The following is a 6,239-nucleotide window of genomic DNA, read 5'->3' on the forward strand; positions in this document are numbered from 1 at the left end:
CGGAGGTCTGTGCAAGCCACTGCTGTCATGATTCATACATGTTGATCTCATAATAGCTATGAATTTTTGTATTTCTCTTCCTTTAACATCTCAGCCTTTTACAGGCTCAGTTTAGTGTGAAGACGTGGTAAATGTCTCTCTCTCCCACTGTCTACGATCAGAAATATGGAATCCAGGTGGCACAATGGAACAATTTGGGGTTTATAGGACCCTTTGATCAACTTGAACTGTGGCCAAAGTGAAACCTGATAACCCAGCTCTCTCTGTAATGTTTGAAAGGCAGTTCGGTGGAGTCCACTACAGAGGTAGTTAGTTCATGTCACTTAGGGAAAACTAAAATGGAGGGTTGTTTGTGCTGTGTTTGAGATGTGTGCTGAATAGTTGATGAGTCCAAGCAACTGATCATGTTCCTGTTTTCTTCTTCTTAACACACTGTGGAAGTCAGGGAGAAGGGATATTACTTGGAAATCACAATTTGATGACTGAGACACAGTACATAAATATAATTAAAAAAAACACACATTTAGAGGGAGCCCAGCACCGAAGTCTATGCTTATATCATCACAAACTGATTAATACATTTTTTTTTGTACATATCTATTATAGGTACTGCCCTTTTGAAAATGCTGTCTCATCACAAAAGCCTTTCATTTGTATACATTATCTGGCCATCATGTTCTTTTTTGTATTTTTCTCAGGTATAAGCAGAATGATGTAACATTTTGGGGTGAATATACACAGCAACAGACTGTAACTGGAAGCCAAAATGGCGAAATTCTCCACAGCTACCGTGTACTTCCCCGGTGAGCTGACGTACACTGGCACAAATGCAGTCCACACAGCACAGAAGATCAGCATGCTGAAAGTAATGAATTTAGCCTCACTGAAATTGTCTGGGAGCTTTCGAGCAAAGAAGGCCAGCAGGAAGCAGACCACTGCTAAAAGACCGATGTAGCCCAGTACTAGTACAAACCCCACAACAGATCCCACCGTGCACTGCAGGATCACTTGAGCACCAAGCTTGCAAAGGAAGATGGCTGCCCTCTACTGGATGGGCCCAAAGTACTGCATCAAGTTAGATCCAGGCAGAGTGGCCCGAAAAGCCACTAAAACCACCATAGTCCAACTGAGCACAAAGGCAATGCAGATCACAAAGCTCACTCCAAACAGGGTGTGGCGTAGCATGGAGTTCCACAGTGCAGGGCGGGCAATAAAAACCAGTGCGCACAAGAAGCAGAGGGTGAGCGATACCAGTAGCAGGAAGCTCAGCTCTGAGTTGTTGACCCGTACGAGGGGTGTGTCACGATGATGGAAAAAGGATGCCAGAACTGTTGTGGTCAGTGTCGCCCCAGTGACAGATAAGACTGTCAGGACAATTCCCATGGTATCTTGCAAAGACAGAAACTCCACAACCTTTGGGATGCACCTTGTTATTTCAGTGTTTGACCAGAACCTCTCAGGTCTAAATAATGTTATGGCTCATAGTTAGGGTTGCTTTTACATTGTACAGATCCTGTAATGTTACTTGCACCTCTTGTGTGATGTCTGTAGTAAGGTTAAAAAGTTAATACCAGTCATGTTACTGACTTCCCCTGCTGCACAAGGGAGGCAGTCAAAACAGCAGACAGGTTTTCCTTTTTGTACAGCCTTTCTAGTGTCTGGAAGACAGCTTGCACTGCACACAGATACAGGAACCTAAATGTTACAAGAAGAAACTCCATCAGACTCAGAGCAACCTTCTAACAACACAATATCTGTCAGCACAAGCAAATAAAGAATAACAGAAAGAATAAAAGTATTGCCTTACACAAATGCATTCCTCTTTTTCTATTAAAAAACACTCTCATGCAAACATTCATACTTATTCCTATGCCACATCTCTTCCCTCTGAGCAGGGGTTTGTCCCTTAAAAGAATGTATCTGCACCATTGTATCTGAGAGGTTAGATAATGGATGCATTCGCTTGCACACTTACTCATACCCTTTGAATGCACTTGATAACAAACATTTTCACACAAACTCATACATTCATATTTTCATGTGCAGAAAAAAAAAAAAAGAGTAAATCTAAAGCAAGTAACACCACAAACAGACATTAGGGATAAAATCGTTTCTCGCCTACTGATTTGCTTCTCAGTAATACAATAATAGAATAAAATATACAAATAAAAGTAATACAATAATAGAATGTGTATCTACTGTATCTATCTAGCTAGCTAGCTAGCTCTCTGAGGAAGTAGCTATTTTGCTTGTTTTTTTTTCAGAAGCTGTATCCAACTTTTTTTTTTAACGGAAGTGCAGGTGTGCCGATTTGTAACTTAAATATGCAAGGCGTCTGGTGTCATTTGCTTCCAGTTATTTTAGCTGAACAAAACAGATATTGTAAACTGTTTTTTATCATATTACTGTAATATATTTCTGTAATCATGAACATGCTGGTTAGTAGTGCAAATACAAGTGCATCTCAATAAATTAGAATGTCGTGGAAAAGTTCATTTATTTCAGTAATTCAACTCAAATTGTGAAACTCGTGTATTAAATAAATTCAATGCACACAGACTGAAGTAGTTTAAGTCTTTGGTTCTTTTAGTTGTTATGTTTACTTTTTACTGCACTTTGTATTTTTATACATATATACAGTATGTAGTTAATTTTTTACTGTTGTATTTCAAGTTGAACTGTTAAAATAAAGCACTAGAAGTCACTGGACTCTTACCTGGTCCACCCAGCCCCCTCCCCAAACCACTTTCTCAAGGTTTATGTTCAGCTCCTGGCCTGGTCCATTGGCTGCATCAAATCGCCCAACCTGGATGAAATTGACTGCTCCGCTTTCCTCGACATGCCAGTTCATAATGTCATAAGAGGCAGACGGCTCAACATTATCTTCAAAATAAACCAGCTCACCCACTGGTGTTGTGAAGTTTACTGCATTTAAGTAGTGCAGAAGCTGTAAAAGGAAAACAGAGGAGCATATGCAGTAAATAAAATAAATTATTATAAATTTTGCTTACATAAAACATTCATTTAAATTCGTGAAATTCATTATTTTCTCTTTTTTTAACTTTTTTAATTTGAATTTCATTTAATTATTATTTTAATTTTTTTTAAGACAGGAGGTCTGTACCTGCCTGGGCTTTATTTGAATAACATCAGGACATTCTCCATTTTCAAATGGCCCTCTACCAGGCTGACAGGCCATCATGTTGTGAATAGCATTGGCAATAGCATACACAGCCTTATACACATTGTAAGTGACTCTCAGCTGTGAAACATCTGTGTAGATGCGGCCATATTTCTCCACATTCTCTGATCTTGTGCACTTTGGAATTTTAGATGAAGGTTGCCAGTCCTGTGCCAATGAGCACCCAAAAATTTCTTCCCAAACATCTTTTACGAACGGTTCATTGGGTTGCTTCACAGGGCTCAGCTGGGCAAGAAAACCACCAAGACCCTGAATATCAGCCCGACGCAGGGCAAAGCCAATGGTACCAGCTAGGAGAGAACTGCTTGCTGGGTCAAAGAACAGAATAGAGGTGCTCCAGGCCTCTGTGGCTATCCACTGCCTGTCGGTCACATTCTGCACCACCACTTCCTTGAACAGGACTTCTATGTCAGGGGCAATGGCAAATGTTCCCACAGCATGAGCTGTGGCATCACTGGGAACAGTGCGCAGGAAAAAGGTGAAATCTGCGACTGTCACTGAGACAAGCACAGAACGCAAAATAACTCACCTGGCCAGATAAAACACAGATCAAAATGTAGATAAAAACAGATTTGACCAAATTTCACTAAAAAAATTTGAAAAAAAAAAAAAACATGATGTTTACGTAGTTAGGATGTTTAAAAATAGTTTATGCTTAGAAATGTTATGCTTGCTACAATTATTTGTTTATTTACTTACAAATATGAACTTATTACTTAATACAACGAGTTTTCAATAAATATGGGTTAAACTACAAATAACAGTTGCTTGCACTTTAAAATGTATCACAGCAACCATCTCAGCATGTCAAAGTCAGAGGTGGATGAAGTACACAAATCAAATACTTGAGTAAAAGTACAGATGCTCTAAAACATATTACTCCAGTAAAAGTCCTAAGCAATCCTTTTCTATTGTTCTTTGGCAAAAATACAAATTCAAGACAGCTCTACTGCCTTTAAATATGCATTTTAAGTGTATTTGATCAGTGATGTACTGTAAAGGGACATTCCAGTTTAGGAATTTTAGGAATTTATGTATATCCAATTTATGATATTTAAAAATCTTATCTGTGCACTTTCTTAAAAGTTACAATAAATTATTTTTATATGTGACTTCCAAAACTAAATAAATAAACTACCATGGGGATATCAAACACTCCCAGCGTGTCAGCCACCACTATTGAGGCAGATGAATGAGCGTCACCGATAATGACAGGCACCATTGGTGTCCCGCGGCATTCTGCTCCCGACATTCTCTCCTCCTGCCCCGTAACCAGAGCTAAAGCAGCACTCAGTGTTGTGCCCTCAGCTAGGCAGGTGTCAACTACCAGGTACCCCAGAGTAATGTTTGGAAGCAGGACAGGGTCCCGATTAATCTCCTCCACTGTGAAAATCATAGTTCTGAGCCAGCGGTATGAACGAAGTTCAACACTGAAAGACAATGTAAAAATGTAAAGTTTGTTAATTTGAGAAATAACTGAATGACTATATAGCAGGAGAACAAACTTTATTTGTATGTGATACTCTTAATATGTTGAAATATATACAATAAAGATATTATTATTTTAGGCTGAGTAGAAAATCTGTAAAGGAAAAGGCTGTACTGAATTACAGTTAACAAAAACCCTCCAGAGAGACCATTCTGGCATTTTGAACATATAAACAGTTATCTTGCCTTTTAGTTATTTTTATAGACACACACACTACATTCCCTCCTGGCACGAGAAAGATGCTGTATTTGAGTAAAAGCATGATAAGGCTCTGGTGCTTCAACATGAACTGGAAACAGACCACCAATTATCACATCTCCCTCTTTATAGAGACTTTCTGAAACAAATCTGCCCTGCAGACTGCAGGAGAGGCGTGCACCAAAAACACAGACCATCTCTACAATAAATCCAACCACCCACAACCACATAATCAATCCCATCACTTTACACAGAGAGAGAGAGCAGGAGACTGAATGCAAACTGAGTGCTGTGAGTGTAGACTCACACTTTCCCAGCAAAGAAAGACGGGTTGGATGATAACTACCCTTTTGTAGACTTTAATTTGCCTGCGGCAAAAGTGCATGCAAGAAGAAAACAAGTGAGTGGGGGATAAAGCTCTGGTGGATAGCACAAAAACAAAGGAAAACTACTTTAATATGATTTTGTCATATTATGCAGCTTCAAACACAGTGCAAAAAAACAAACAAAAAAAAACGTCAGCAAGCATCAAAACTATAAAAATGTTGAAAGATCACTTAATTTACAAGTCAGGGCAGGCCCAACACAAGGTGAAGTGCTCCTAGTCACTTGCCACACAATATGCAATTAACTCTGCCCTCTTCTGGCATATAAAAAGCTTTTCCATAGCATTTCCATTTATCTCAATGACAGTTGCTCAGCTGGTGCACTACAAAGTATAGCTGTAGACCCTGGGTATCGGAATGCTTTTTTTTTTTTAATATCCACCTTTTTTGCTATTTAAAATGCCTGTTTTTATCTTCAATTGATGTTAATTCATAGAATCCACAAGATGCATTTAGTAGCCAAATGGTCTGGACCATGCCAATGAGACCTGATCCATGGATCACAAAATAATAATAGTAAAAATCAGGATCAGTTCTCCATTAGGGCGATAGGGCACCAAATTGTGAAAGAGAGGGATTTTTTGAGGGATCACATTCAACCACAGTGTTAAGCTAAATTTCACTGTTCTGACTGTTTGTTCTGCCTCTGGATGTATAGTACATTCAGCGTCAAGTCATATTGTGGAGTACTGCCCCTTTTTTGGCAATTCACTTTGGCCGAGAATCGCCCAGATTGTTCTCATAGAATTCCATACAAGGTTTTTTTTTTTTTTCCGAACTGCAGGCACTGCAATGCAATCTCTATGAGTTCCGGAAAGGCTAGCACTAACATGCTTTCATCATCATACATAACCTTAACTTGTGCAGCGATTAGTGGGAACTAGGGATGTGCATCTCATGACTCAGGCCGATACGATACGCATCTCGATGCATAGCCAACGATACGACACATTAAAGATACATA

At 39.2% G+C, this 6,239-nt stretch overlaps 1 pseudogene; it reads right to left on the minus strand.

Moving 5' to 3' along the window:
* Positions 1 to 660: 660 nt before the first annotated feature.
* On the minus strand, positions 661 to 5,119 carry LOC107749555 (extracellular calcium-sensing receptor-like; annotated as a pseudogene).
* Between the last annotated feature and the right edge of the window lie 1,120 nt (positions 5,120 to 6,239).

The sequence above is a fragment of the Sinocyclocheilus rhinocerous genome, unplaced genomic scaffold, assembly GCF_001515625.1.
Source record: "Sinocyclocheilus rhinocerous isolate Xijiao unplaced genomic scaffold, SAMN03320098_v1.1 scaffold2869, whole genome shotgun sequence".
NCBI classification, from domain to species: Eukaryota; Metazoa; Chordata; class Actinopteri; order Cypriniformes; family Cyprinidae; genus Sinocyclocheilus; species Sinocyclocheilus rhinocerous.